Source organism: Pristiophorus japonicus, chromosome 9 (assembly GCF_044704955.1).
Source record: "Pristiophorus japonicus isolate sPriJap1 chromosome 9, sPriJap1.hap1, whole genome shotgun sequence".
NCBI classification, from domain to species: domain Eukaryota; kingdom Metazoa; phylum Chordata; class Chondrichthyes; family Pristiophoridae; genus Pristiophorus; species Pristiophorus japonicus.
Window position 1 is genome coordinate 37,652,308 of NC_091985.1, and position 15,836 is coordinate 37,668,143.

Consider the following 15,836-nt stretch of genomic DNA (forward strand, 5'->3'; position numbering starts at 1 on the left):
AAGGAGAGCGTTCTGATGGCTAAGTATCAATCTTATACATGTCAATGGTCTGAAGGCCAGGAGGTGGCGAGCTATGTGGCTGAACTAAAGCGCCTTGCAGGACATTGCAAATTCGGTGGATTCCTGGAGCAAATGCTAAGAGACTTTTTTGTGCTTGGCATTGGCCATGAGGTTATCCTTCGCAAACTATTGACTGTTGAAACACCGAACCTGAGCAAAGCTATAACGATAGCCCAGGCATTTATGTCCACCAGCGATAACACCAAACAAATTTCATAGCATAAAGATGCATCGGCAAGTACAGTACACAAAGTAACGTCGTTTTCAGGCAAGAATACATATGGCAGAACGTAGGCGCCTGCAGCTGCACGACCTCAGATAACTCAGAGTGCGCCATCAAGCGTTAATGCGAGGCAGTTAACACCTCGTTGGCGCTGCGGAGGTGTTCATTGAGCCCATCAATGCCGCTTCAAACACTATGCATGCAAAGGCTGTGGAACAATGGGACACCTCCAGCGAATGTGCAGACGAGCTGCAAACCCTGCAAACCACCACGTTGCAGAGGAAGACCGATCCATGGCGGATCAAACTGAACTAGAGACTCGAACCGAGGAGGCAGAAGTGTACGGGGTACACACCTTCACCACGAAATGTCCACCGATAATGTTAAAAATTGAACTGAACGGAATTCCAGTATGCATGGAATTGGACACAGGTGCGAGTCAGTCTATCATGAGCAAAAAGGCCTTCGAGAGGCTGTGGTGCAACAAGGCACAAAGGCTGAGCCCTATTCATACCAAGCTGAGAACTTACACTAAAAAGCTGATCCCTGTAATTTGAAGTGCAGCAGTAAAAGTCTCCTATGATGGAGCGATGCACGAACTACCACTTTGGATTGTACCAGGAGATGGCCCCACACTGTTCGGCAGAAGCTGGCTGGAAAAAGTCTGCTGGAACTGGGACAACATCCGAGTGCTTTTGTCCGTTGACGACGCCTCATGTGCCCAAGTTCCCGTCGTTGTTTGAGCCAGATATCGGAAATTTCTCTGGGACGAAGGTGCAGATCCACTTGATTCCTGATACACGACCCATCCACCACAAGGCACGTGCGGTGCCATACATGATGCGAAAGAAAGTGGAGATCGAGCTGGACAGGCTGCAAGAGGGCATCATCGCGCCGGTTGAGTTCAACGAGTGGTCCAGTCCGATTGTTCCAGTTCTCAAGGGCGATGGCACGGACAGAATTTGTGGGGACTATAAAGTAACGATTAACCGTTTTTCGCTGCAGGCCCAGTACCTGCTACCCAAGGCAGATGACCTATTTGCGACGCTGGCAGGAGGGAAGACATTCACCAAGTTGGACATGACCTCAGCCTACATGACGCTAGAGCTGGCGGAATCTTCGAAAGGCCTCACCTGCATCAACACGCACAAATGTCTGTTCATCTACAATAGATGCCCGTTTGGGATTCGATCGGCCACGACTATTTTTCAAAGGAACATGGAGAGTCTGCTAAAGTCGGTTCCGCACACCGTGGTTTTCCGTGATCACAGGTCGGGACACCATTGAGCACCTGCAGAACCTGGAAGAGATTCTAAGTCTGCTAGATCATGTGGAACTCAGGTTGAAATGATCGAAGTGTGTTTTCCTGGTGCCAGAGGTTGAGTTCTTAGGGAGAAGAATCGCAGCAGACGGCATCAGACCCACCGACACCAAGACGGAGGCCATCAAGAACGCACTGAGACCACAGAACGTGATGGAGCTGCGGTCGTTCCTGGGACTCCTCAATTATTTTGGTAATTTCCTACCCGGGTTAAGCACCTTGCTAGAACCTCTACATGTGTTGCTATGCAAGGGAGATGACTGGGTATGGGGGAAATCACAAGAGACTGCTTTTAAGAAAGCCAGAAATCTGTGAGAAACATAGAAACATAGAAAATAGGTGCAGGAGCAGGCCATTCGGCCCTTCTAGCCTGCACCGCCATTCAATGAGTTCATGGCTGAACATGCAACTTCAGTACCCCCTTCCTGCTTTCTCGCCATACCCCTTGATCCCCCGAGTAGTAAGGACTTCATCTAACTCCCTTTTGAATATATTTAGTGAATTGGCCTCAACTACTTTCTGTGGTAGAGAATTCCACAGGTTCACCACTCTCTGGGTGAAGAAGTTTCTCCTCATCTCGGTCCTAAATGGCTTACCCCTTATCCTTAGACTGTGACCCCTGGTTCTGGACTTCCCCAACATTGGGAACATTCTTCCTGCATCTAACCTGTCTAACCCCGTCAGAATTTTAAACGTTTCTATGAGGTCCCCTCTCATTCTTCTGAACTCCAGTGATTACAAGCCCAGTTGATCCAGTCTTTCTTGATAGGTCAGTCCCACCATCCCGGGAATCAGTCTGGTGAATCTTCGCTGCATTTCCTCAATAGCAAGAATGTCCTTCCTCAAGTTAGGAGAACAAAACTGAACACAATACTCCAGGTGTGGCCTCACCAAGGCTCTGTACAACTGTAGCAACACCTCCCTGCCCCTGTACTCAAATCCCCTCGCTATGAAGGCCAACATGCCATTTGCTTTCTTAACCGCCTGCTGTACCTGCATGCCAACCTTCAATGACTGATGTACCATGACACCCAGGTCTCATTGCACCTCCCCTTTTCCTAATCTGTCACCATTCAGATAATAGTCTGTCTCTCTGTTTTTACCATCAAAGTGGATAACCTCACATTTATCCACATTATACTTCATCTGCCATGCATTTGCCCACTCACCTAACCTATCCAAGTCACTCTACAGCCTCATAGCATCCTCCTCGCAGCTCACACTGCCACCCAACTTAGTGTCATCCGCAAATTTGGAGACACTACATTTAATCCCCTCGTCTAAATCATTAATGTACAATGTAAACAGCTGGGGCCCCAGCACAGAACCTTGCGGTACCCCACTAGTCACTGCCTGCCATTCTGAAAAGTACCCATTTACTCCTACTCTTTGCTTCCTGTCTGACAACCAGTTCTCAATCCACGTCAGCACACTACCCCCAATCCCATGTGCTTTAACTTTGCACATTAATCTCTTGTGTGGGACCTTGTCGAAAGCCTTCTGAAAGTCCAAATATACCACATTAACTGGTTCTCCCTTGTCCACTTTACTGGAAACATCCTCAAAAAATTCCAGAAGATTTGTCAAGCATGATTTCCCTTTCCAAATCCATGCTGACTTGGACCTATCATGTCACCTTTTTCCAAATGCGCTGCTATGACATCCTTAATAATTGATTCCATCATTTTACCCACTACTGAGGTCAGGCTGACCGGTCTATAATTCCCTGTTTTCTCTCTCCCTCCTTTTTTAAAAAGTGGGGTTACATTGGCTACCCTCCACTCGATAGGAACTGATCCAGAGTCAATGGAATGTTGGAAAATGACTGTCAATGCATCCGCTATTTCCAAGGCCACCTCCTTAAGTACTCTGGGATGCAGTCCATCAGGCCCTGGGGATTTATCGGCCTTCAATCCCATCAATTTCCCCAACACAATTTCCCGACTAATAAAGATTTCCCTCAGTTCCTCCTCCTTACTAGACTCTCTGACCCCTTTTATATCCGGAAGGTTGTTTGTGTCCTCCTGAGTGAATACTGAACCAAAGTACTTGTTCAATTGGTCTGCCATTTCTTTGTTCCCCGTTATGACTTCTCCTGATTCTGACTGCAGGGGACCTACGTTTGTCTTTATTAACCTTTTTCTCTTTACATATCTATAGAAACTTTTGCAATCCGCCTTAATGTTCCCTGCAAGCTTCCTCTCGTACTCCATTTTCCCTGCCCTAATCAAACCCTTTGTCCTCCTCTGCTGAGTTCTAAATTTCTCCCAGTCCCTGGGTTCGCTGCTATTTCTGGCCAATTTGTATGCCACTTCCTTGGCTTTAATACTATCCCTGATTTCCCTTGATAGCCACGGTTGAGCCACCTTCCCTTTTTTATTTTTACGCCAGACAGGAATGTACAATTGTTGTAGTTCATCCATGCGGTCTCTAAATGTCTGCCATTGCCCATCCACAGTCAACCCCTTAAGTATCATTCGCCAATCTATCCTAGCCAATTCACACCTCATACCTTCAAAGTTACCCTTCTTCGAACGGGGTCAGGTGTCTGTTACAACAAGTAAACGAATCGGGAACTGGTTACTTATGCATCCAGGAATTTGTCCAAGGCTGAAAGGGCCTACAACATGATTGAAAAAGAAGCTCTGGCATGCGTTTACGGGGTGAAAAAAATGCACAATATCTGTTTGGGGTTAAGTTCGAGTTAAAAACTGACTATAAGCCGCTCATATCGCTATTCTCAGAGAGCAAAGGTATTAATACCAATGCCTCTGCTTGCATCCAAAGATGGGCGCTCACGCTGTCTGCATATAACTATGTAATTCGCCACAGGCCAGGTCCAGAGAACTGCGCTGATGCTCTCAGTTAGCTACCATTGCCCAGCACCAGGGTGGAAATGGAACAGCCTGCAGACTTGCTCTTGGTGATGGATGCATTTGAAAACGAAAAGTCACCCATTACGGCCCGCCAGATCAGGATCTGGACCAGCCAGGATCCTTTACTGTCCCTTGTAAAAAACTGTGTCCTCCATGGGAGCTGGTCCAGCGTCCCAGCGGAGATGCATGAAGAGATCAAGCCGTTCCAATGGTGCAAAAATGAAATGTCTATACAGGCGGACTGTCTTTTGTAGAGCAATTGCATGGTTTTGGCTAAGAAAGGCAGGGAAACGTTCATACGGGACTTATACAGTACCCACCCAGGCATAGTAATGATGAAAGCTATAGCCAGATCCCATGTGTGATGGCCAGGCATCGACTCGGATTTGGAGTCTTGCGTGCGCCAATGCAACACTTGCTCTCAACTGAGTAATGTACCCAGGGAGGCACCGCTAAGTTTGTGGTCATGGTCCTCCAAACTGTGGTCTAGGATCCACGTTGACTTCGCTGGCCCGTTTCTTGGCACAATGTTTTTGGTTGTTGTGGATGCTCATTCAAAATGGATTGAGTGTGTAATAATGTCTGTAAGCACGTCCACTACCACCATCGAGAGCTTTGTCAGCGACAATGGGCCGTGCTTCACCAGTGCTGAATTCAAAGAATTCATCACCCGCAATGGGATCAAGCACATCACATCTGCCCCGTTCAAGCCCGCATCTAACGGCCAGGAAGAATGGGCAGTCCAAACCATCAAGCAAAGCTTGAAACGCGCATCGGAAGGCTCCCTGCAGAGCTGCCTGTCCCAAGCCTGGCTCAGCTCCCGCACAAGACCCCACTCGCTCACCGGGGCTCCCCCTGCCGAACTGCTCATGAAAAGGCCACTCAAAACAAGGCTCTCTCTAGTCCACCCTGATCTCCATAGAAACATAGAAACATAAAAAATAGGTGCAGGAGTAGGTCATTCGGCTCTTCGAGCCTGCACCACCATTCAATAAGATCATGGCTGATCATTCCCTCAGTACCCCTTTCCTGCTTTCTCTCCATACCCCTTCATCCCCTTAGCCATAAGGGCCATATCTAACTCCCTCTTGAATATATCCAATGAACTGGCATCAACAACTCTCTGCGGCAGGGAATTCCACAGGTTAACAACTCTGAGTGAAGAAGTTTCTCCTCATCTCAGTCCTAAATGGCCTACCCCTTATCCTAAGACTCTGTCCCCTGGTTCTGAACTTCCCCAACATCGGGAACAATCTATCCGCATCTAACCTGTCCCGTCCCGTCAGAATCTTGTATGATTTTATGAGATCCCCTCTCATCCTTCTAAACTTCAATGTATAAAGGTCCTGTTGATTCAGTCTCTCCTCATCTGTCAGTCCAGCCATCCCGGGAATCAGTCTGGTGAACCTTCGCTGCACTCCCTCAATAGCAAGAACGTCCTTCCTCAGATTAGGAGACCAAAACTGAACACAATATTCTAGGTGAAGCCTCACCAAGGCCCCTGTACAACTGCAGTAAGACCTCCCTGCTCCTATACTCAAATCCCCTAGCTATGAAGGCCAACATGCCATTTGCCATCTTTACCGCCTGCTGTATCTGTATGCCAACTTTCAATGACTGATGAACCATGACCCCCAGGTCTCGTTGCACCACCCCTTTTCCTAATCTGCCACCATTAAGATAATATTCTGCCTTCGTGTTTTTGCCCCCAAAGTGGATAACCTCACATTTATCCACATTATACTGCATCTGCCATGTATTTGCCCACTCACCTAACCTGTCCAAGTCACCCTGCAGCCTCTTAGCGTCCCCCTCACAGCTCACACCATCACCCAGTTTAGTGTCATCTGCAAACTTGGAGATATTACACTCAATTCCTTCATCCAAATCATTGATGTACATTGTAAAAAGCTGGGGTCCCAGCACTGAGCCCTGCGGTACTCCACTAGTCACTGCCTGCCATTCTGAAAAGGACCTGTTTATCCCGACTCTCTGCTTCCTGTCTGCCAACCAGTTCTCTATCCACGTCAGTATATTACCCCCAATACCATGCGCTTTGATTTTGGCACCAATCTCTTGTCAAAAGCTTTTTGAAAGTCCAACTACACCACATCCACTGGTTCTCCCTTGTCCACTCTGCTAGTTACATCCTCAAAAATTCCAGAAGATTTGTCAAGCATGATTTCCACTTCATAAATCCATGCTGACTTGGACCGATCCTGTCACTGCTTTCCAAATGCGCTGCTATTTCATCTTTAATAATTGATTCCAACATTTTCCCCACTGCTGATGTCAGGCTAAGCGGTCTATAATTACCTGTTTTCTCTCTTCCTCCCTTTTTAAAAAGTGGTGTTACATTAGCTACCCTCCAGTCCATAGGAACTGATCCAGAGTCAATAGACTGTTGGAAAATGATCACCAATGCATCCACTATTTCTAGGGCCACTTCCTTAAGTACTCTGGCATGCAGACTATCAGGCCCCAGGGATTTATCGGCCTTCAATCCCATCAATTTCCTGAACACAATTTCCCGCCTAATGAGGATATCCTTCAGTTCCTCCTTCTCACTGGACCCTCGGTCCCCTAGTACATCCGGAAGGTTATTTGTGTCTTCCTTCGTGAAGACAGAACCAAAGTATTTGTTCAATTGGTCTGCCATTTCTTTGTTCCCCATTATAAATTCACCTGAATCCGACTGCAAGGGACCTACGTTTGTCTTCACCAATCTTTTTCTCTTCACATATCTATAGAAGCTTTTGCAGTCAGTTTTTATGTTCCCTGCAAGCTTCTTCTCGTACTCTATTTTCTCCCTCTTAATTAAACCCTTTGTCCTTCTCTGCTGAATTCTAAATTTCTCCCAGTCCTCAGGTTTGCTGCTTTTTCTGGCCAATTTATATGCCTCTTCCTTGGATCTAACACTATCCTTGGTTTCCCTTGTTAGCCACGGTTGAGCCACCTTCCCTGTTTTATTTTTACTCCAGACAGGGATGTACAACTGTTGAAGTTCTTCCATGTGATCTATAAATGTTTGCCATTGCCTATCCACCGTCAACCCTTTAAGTATCATTTGCCAGTCTATTCTAGTCAAATCACGCCTCAAACCATCAAAGTTACCTTTCCTTCAGTTCAGGATCCTAGTTTCTGAATTAACTGTGTCACTCTCCATCCTAATAAAGAATTCGACCATGTTATGGTCACTCTTCCCCAAGGGGCCTCACACAACAAGATTGCTAATTAGTCCTTTCTCATTACACATCACCCAGTCTAGGATGGCCAACTCCCTGGTTGGTTCCTCGACATATTGGTCCAAAAAACCATCCCTAATACACTCCAGAAAATCTTCCTCCACTGCATTGCTACCAGTTAGGTTAGCCCAATCTATATGTTGATTAAAGTCACCCATGATAAATGCTGTACCTTTATTGCATGCATCCCTAATTTCTTGTTTGATGCTATCCCCAACCTTATCGCTACTGTTTGGTGGTCTGTACACAACTCCCACTAGCGTTTTCTGCCCCTTGGTATTCCGTAGCTCCACCCATACCGATTCCACATCATCCAAGCTAATGTCCTTCTTACTATTGCATTAATTTCCTCTTTAACCAGCAATGCCACCCCGTCTCCTTTTCCTTTCTGTCTATCCTTCCTGAATGTTGAATACCCCTGGATGTTGAGTTCCCAGCCTTGGTCACCCTGGAGCCATGTCTCCATGATGCCAATTACATCATATCCGTTAACTGCTATCTACGCAGTTAATTCGTCCATCTTATTCCGAATACTTCTCGCATTGAGGCACAGAGCCTTCAGGCTTGTCTTTTTAGCACACTTTGCCCCTTTAGAATTTTGCTGTAATGTGGCCCTTTTTGCTTTTTGCCTTAGGTTTCTCTGCCCTCCACTTTTACTTTTCTTCTTTCTATCTTTTGCTTATGCCCCCATTCTATTTCCCTCTGTCTCCCTGCATAGGTTCCCATCCCCCTGCCATATTAGTTTAACTCCTCCTCAACAGCACTAGCAAACACTCCTCCTAGGACATTGGTTCCGCTCCTGCCCAGGTGCAGATCGTCCGGTTTGTACTGGTCCCACTTCCCCAGAACCGGTTCTAATGCCCCAGGAATTTGAATCCCTCCTCCTTGCACCACTCCTCAAGCCACATATTCATCTGAGCTATCCTGTTAGTTCTACTCTGACTCGCACGTGGCACTGGTAGCAATCCTGAGATTACTACTTTTGAGGTCCTACTTTTTAATTTAGCTCCTAGCTCCCTAAATTCGTCTTGTAGGATCTCATCCCGTTTTTTACCTATATCGTTGATACCTATATGCACCACGACAACTGGCTGTTCACCCTCCCTTTTCAGAATGCCCTGCACCCACTCCGAGACATCCTTGACCCTTGCACCAGGGAGGCAACATACCATCCTGGAGTCTCGGTTGCGGCCGCAGAAACGTCTATCTATTCCCCTTACAATTGAATCCCCTATCACTATAGCTCTCCCACTCTTTTTCCTGCCCTCTTGTGCAGCAGAGCCACCCACGGTGCCATGAACTTGGCTGCTGCTGCCCTCCCCTGCCTTCCATGATCATGTTGAGAGCAGGCGGCATCAACAAAACATGTCCCATGGTCGCGCAAATTTGTCACGCGATATTGAAGTCAATGACCTTGTATTTGTACTCAACTATGGACATGGTCCCAAATGGCTTGCTGCCGCTATCTTAGCCAAAGAAGGGAGTTGGTTGTTTGAGGTCAAACTTGCAATGGACTAACTTGCAGAAAGCATTTGGACCAAACAAAACAGCGATTCACAGACAGCCACATGCAACCTGAAGAGGACACCACCAACTTCGACCCTCCGATACACACATAAGTGGCAACCGACATCACGGTTGACCACGATGCTGAACTCATCATCCCCAGCAGCCCAGCAAGGCCAGCTGTGCAGCAGCCCAGCGTAGGCCCAACCAACTCACCTACACCTGTGTTTGTACCGAGACGATCGACTAGGGAGTGGAAAGCCCCAGATCGTCTCACCCTGTAAATAAGTGTACTATTGACTTTGAGGGGGGGAGTGATGTTATGTATGCAACACCTTGTAACCAGCATTCTACCGCCACAAGAGGGCATAACTGTTGGAGTCCGAAGGGATCCCAGCATCCCTTGGGAGCACTGCATATCAGTAGTCCTCCCTGGCTGTGCCGGCACTCTGGAGTCAGAATAAAGAGACTAAGGTCACACTTATTCAAGTCTACAGTACTCTGTCACATTTGAGAGATAACATTAATATTTTCAAAATAATAGCACTTGCCAACAGCTATGCATTGAGCCAGATATTGCCAGCTTGGCTCAATTGATAGCACACTCACTTCTAATCTTGGCTGCACCTCCTATCAAGCATGCTGCATTGCTATTCTTTGGGGAAGGGTGCTAAGTGCCAATTCAGGCAATCCTCCTTGCACTCACCTCAAGCAGCTGCATTCACACAATTCATCTTCAAATAGGGGCTTAGGTGTTGGGCCGCTCGATCACTTGCCCACAGATTCTGTTTCTTTCCTCTACGTTTTTTGTAAAAGCAGAAACATTTTTTTTCTCCCCATACAATCTTTGGAAAGGCTTCCCAACAATTCTCCGCTCCACACAGCATTTTGATTGTTCCACTTCTTGTATCTATGGGGAGCTTGTCCCACTGAGGGTGAAGAGTACAGTTCAGGTCCCCACCAATGATTGCTGTGCCGTCTATATAAGTGGTGTGATTGCGAGAAATGCCATTGTGAGAAATACTCACTTGAGCTATAAATGTTAAGCATCGCTGTTGTTAGCTCAAAGTAAAGCGTGACCTTAGTCTTTTATTGCAGATCTCCAGAGTGCCTCGCCAACCCATGAGGCCTCCTTAAATACCTGTGCTCCCAAGGGATTATGGGATCCCTTGGGACTCCAGTGGATGAGCACTCTGGTGGCTGTACAGAGTATATACAAGCTTATAGATATAACAACACTTCCTCCCTCAAAGTCAATAGTGTAACTATTTACAATGTGAGTCGATCTGGGGCCCTTCTTGCCCTGGTTGATCGTCTCGGTATTGAAAGCTGGTATTGTTGAATCATTTGTTGGGCCCTCGCTGGGCTGATGTGCAGCTGGCCTTGCTGGGCTGCCTAGTGTGTTTAGGTACTGCTGGGCTGCTGTGGATGATGGGTTCTGCTTCGTGGTCAACCGTGGTGTCGGTTGCCACTGGTGTGTATGTTGGGGGATCAAAAAAGTTAGGGTCCAAGGATAGTCCGTGAATCTGAGTTTGATTTGGTCCAAGTGTTTCCGGTGAATGAGTCCATTTGAAAGTTTGACCCGAAACACCCTACTCCCCTCTTTGGCCACGACAGTGTTGGGGAGCCACTTGGCACCTTGCCCATAATTGAATACAAATACGGGATCATTGATTTCAATCTCGCGTGACACAGTTGCGCTATCATGGTATGTACTTTGTTGAAGCCGTCTGCTCTCTACCTATTCATGTAGATAAGGGTGAACTAACGAGAGCCTTGTCTTAAGTGCTCTTTTCATGAGCAGTTTAGCAGATGGGATCCCAGTGAGTGAGTGGGGTCTCGTGCAGTAGCTAAGCAGGACTCGGGATAGGCGAGTCTGCAGTGAGCCTTCAGTTACCCTCTTCAAGCCTTGCTTGATGGTTTGCACTGCTCTCTCTGCCTGACCATTGGACGCTGGTTTAAACGGGGCAGATGTGACATGTTTGATCCCGTTGCGGGTCATGAATTCTTTGAACTCAGCACTGGTAAAACATGGCCCTTTATCGCTCAACAGGATATCGGGTAGGCCGTGTGTGGCAAACATGGCCCGCAAGCTTTCAGTGGTGGCAGCAGGCGTGCTTGTCGACATTATCTCACATTCAATCCATTTGGAGTACGCATCTACAACCACAAGAAACATTTTACCTGAGAACGGGCCTGCATAGTTGACGTGTACTCTAGACTACGGTTTGGAGGGCCAAGACCATAAACTTAGCGGCGCCTCCCTGGGTACATTGCTTAACTGCGAGCATGTATTACATCTGTGAACGCAGGACTCTAAGTCCGCATCGATACCGGGCCACCACACGTGGAATCTGGCTATCGCTTTCATCATTACGATGCCTGGGTGGGTACTGTGGAGGTCACTGATGAAGGTTTCTCTGCCCTTCTTGGGAACCACTACTCGATTGCTCCACAGAAGGCAGTCTGCCTGTATAGACATTTCATCTTTGCGCCGTTGGAATGGCTTTATCTCTTCCTGCATTTCCACTGGGACACTGGACCAGCTCCCGTGAAGTACGCAGTGTTTGACTAGGGACAATAAGTGGTCCTGGCTCGTCCAATTTTTGATCTGCCGGGCGGTGACGGGTGATTGCTCACTCTCAAATGCTTCCATAACCATGGCTAAATATGCGGGCTGCGCCATTTTCACCCCCGTAGTGGTCAATGGCAGCCTACTGAGAGCATCGGCGCAGTTTTCTGTGCCTGGCCTTTGGCGGATGGCGTAGTTGTATGCAGACAACGTGAGCGCCCATCTCTGGATGCGAGCCGATGTATTAGTATTTATCCCTTTACCCTTGGAAAACAGGGATATAAGTGGCTTATGGTCAGTTTCCAATTCGAATTTTAGCCCAAACAGATATTGATGCATTTTCTTTACGCCATAGACACCCGCTAACGCTTCTTTCTCAATCATGCTGTAGGCTCTCTCAGCCTTAGACAGACTCCTGGATGTGTAAGCAACCCGTTGCAGTTTCCCGAAATCATTAGCTTGTTGCAATACACACCCGACGCCATATGACGACGCATCACATGCTAGTACCATACACTTACATGAATCATACAACACAAGCAACTTGTTTGAGCATAACAATTTTCTAGCTTTTACAAAGGCATTTTCTTGGCTTTTGCCCCAAATCCATTCATCCCCTTTATGCAGTAAGACATGCAGTGGTTCTAGCAGTGTGCTGAGACCCGGTCAGAAGTTACCAAAGTAGTTCAGGAGTCCTAGAAACGACCGCAGCTCCATCACGTTCTGTGCGTTCTCGATTGCCTTCGTCTTCGAATCGGTGGGCCTGATGCCATCCGCCGCAATCCTCCTCCCCAAGAACTCCACTTCAGGCCCCAGGAAAATGCACCGAGCGTTTTAACCTGAGTCCCTCACGGTTGAGTCGACTAAGAACCTCCTCCAGGTTCTGCAGATGATCGACTGTGTCCCGACCTGTGACCAAGATGTTGTCCTGGAAGAACACGGTTCGCAGGACCAACTTCAGTAAGCTTTCCATGTTTCTCTGGAATATTGCCGCCGCTGATCGGATTCCAAATGGGAATGAAAAGACCTTTGTGCGTGTTGATGCAGGTGAGGGCCTTCGATAATTCCTCCAGTTCCTGCGTCATGTAGGCTGAAGTCAGATCCAGCTTCGTGAACGTCTTTCCTCCCGCCAGCGTTGCAAAGAGGTCGTCGGCTTTTGGTAGTGGGTATTGGTCCTGCAGGGAGAAACAATTGATAGTTACTTTGTAATCGCCACAGATTCTGACAGTGCCATCTCCCTTGAGGAGAGGAACGATTGGGCTGGCCCACTCGTTGAACTCGATCGGTGAAATAATGCCCTCTCATTGCAGCCGATCTAGCTCAATCTCTACCCTTTCTCTCAAGATGTACGGTACTGCTCTCGCCTTGTGATGGATGGGTCGCGCCCCCGGAATTAGGTGGATCTGCACTTTTGGTCCTTGGAATTTCCCAATGGCTGGTTTGAACAGCGAAGAGAACTTGTTTGTGTGTCGTCAGCAGGCGATAGCGCTCGGATGTCGTCCCAGTTCCAGCGTATCTTTCCCAGCCGGCTCCTGCCGAGTAGCGTGGAACCATCGCCTGGTACCACCCAGAGTGGTAGCTTGTGCACCACTCCATTGTAGGAGACCTTTAAGGTGGCTCTGCTGATTATGGGAATCAGTTCCTTTGTGTAAGTTCTTAGCTTCGTACGAATTGGAGTTAAGATTGGCTTTGAGGCCTTGCTGCACCACAATTTTTCAAAAGTCTTTTTGCCCATGATGGACTGGCTCACGCCCGTGTCCAGCTCCATTGACACCGGGAGTCCATTTAGTTCAACATTCAGCATTATTGGGGGACAATTTGTGGTGAATGTGTGCACCCTATGTACCTCTGACTCCTCGATCTGAGGCTGTGGTTCATCGTGATCCTCCGTGGATCTGTCCTCCTCTGCAACATGGTGATTTGCAGGTTTAACAGGATTTTCAGCTCGCCTGCACGTACGTTGGAGGTGTCCCATTGTTCCACAGCCCTTGCAAACGTACCCTTTGAATCGGCATGAATGGAAACGATGATCATCCCCGCAGCGCCAACAAAGTGTTAATGGCCTTGCATTCATCATCCTCAATGTTGAACTCTGAGACATCTGCGGACGTGCAGCTGCAGGCATGTGTGACCTGCCCTGTATGTTGCGATTCGAAAACAACATCACTTTGTTCATAGTACTTGTAGCAGCACTTGTGTGCTGAGAGATTTGCTTAGTATTGTCACTGGTGGCAATGAACGCCTGGGCTATTGCTATGGCCTTACTCAAAGTTGGGGTCTCTACAGTCAAAAGTTTGCGAAGTATGGTTTCCTGGCCAATGCCAAGTATGAAAATGTCTCTGAGCATGTGCTCCAAATGTCCTTCAATTTTGAAATGTCCTGCAAGGCGTCTTAGCTCGGTGACATAACTCGCCACTTCCTGGCCTTCAGGCCTTTTGTAGGTGTAGAATCGGTACCTCGCCATCAGAATGCTTTCCTTCGGGTTCAAGTGCTCTCGGACCAGTGTGCACAAATCATCATATGATTTCTCCGTGGGTTTCGCTGGAGTGAGCAGATTCTTCATGAGGCCATACGTTGGTGCCCCACAGACGGTGAGGAGGATCGCCCTTTGTTTGGAAACGTTCTCTTCCCCATCTAGCTCATTGGCCACGAAGTATTGGTTGAATCGCTCCACAAAAGTTTCCCAATCATCTCCCTCCAAGAATTTCTCCAGGATGCCCACTGTTCTCTCCATCTTTGGGTTCGCTATCTGTATCTCATCGCCAGTTGTTATGTATGGAGAAAGAGTCAGACTGAACACTGCGGGCTCAAAGTGTGACCGTAGTCTTTTATTGCAGGTCTCCAGAATGAGGCCTCCTTAAATACCTGTGCTCCCAAGGGATTATAGGATCCCTTGGAACTCCAGGGGATGAGCCCTCTGGTGGCTGTACAGAGTATATACAAGTTTACATATATAACAGCTATGATGCTTCTGTTCTTCCACTCTTTGTTAGGTTGGAGTGGCCGTTCAGGGTTAAGGGAATGATTTTTATTGATTAGTATGGTCCCACCTCTGCTCGTGATGAATAGGAGGTAGTTAGCATTTGTGCCATCAATTTCTCCTAAGTTTGGTGTGTTCTGAGAGGTTGACGTGGGTCCCTTATAAGATTGCCATGACTGCACTTTTACCTTCAGATAGTTAGTTAGTGGTATAGGTTTGAGATAGGCCAGTTGTTGTGCTGTGTCCAAGTTAGTTGTTTTCTGTCTATGTGAGCTGCTTATTTACCTTTCCCACTTGGGGATCCTGAGTGTGAAAGCTCCCCGATTAACCGCCCTTTTTAACAGACTAGCGACTTTTATCTGCCACATGTCTTGATAGTTTGTTCCAGAGGGTGATGAATCTTTGTGACAAAACAGGTCCCAGGTTTGAGCCCCAGTCTGTGCTGAATTAGCTGATCTCGGTTAGATAGCACTACCAATGCTACAATTGGCCTCAGCACCTCTGAGATCAGGAAGGAGAAAAATCAGCCAGTGTTCTGATTCCTAGAAGTGGGACTGTACGGATTTTGAGTAGGTCGGATCAAATTTTGTCACCTCCAGACTCGACTATTCCAATACTTTCTTGACCAGTCTCCCAACTTCCATTTTTGTAAGCTTCTCTCATCCAAAATCTACTCTCTGTATCCTATCCTGCCCCAATTCCCACTCACTCATCATTCCTGTCTTTACTGACCTACATTAAGTCTGCCAAAGCTTCGAATGCAAAATGTTCATCTTCATGTTTAAATATCTTTATGGCCTAACCCCTACGAATCTCCTCCAGCATTCCCAGACCTCACCATTCCTTCAATTTTCGCCTCTTGTGCATCCCTCCCTCACTTCATCATTGGGGCCACAGCATCGGCTGGCTCAGTTCAACACTCTGGATTTCCCTCCATAAACCTCTCTTGCCTCTCCACCTCCTTTAATACCTCCCTTAAAACTCAAGCTTTGTGTCCCCTGCTAATATTATCATAGAATCTTACAGCTCAGAAGGTGGCAATTTAGCCCATCG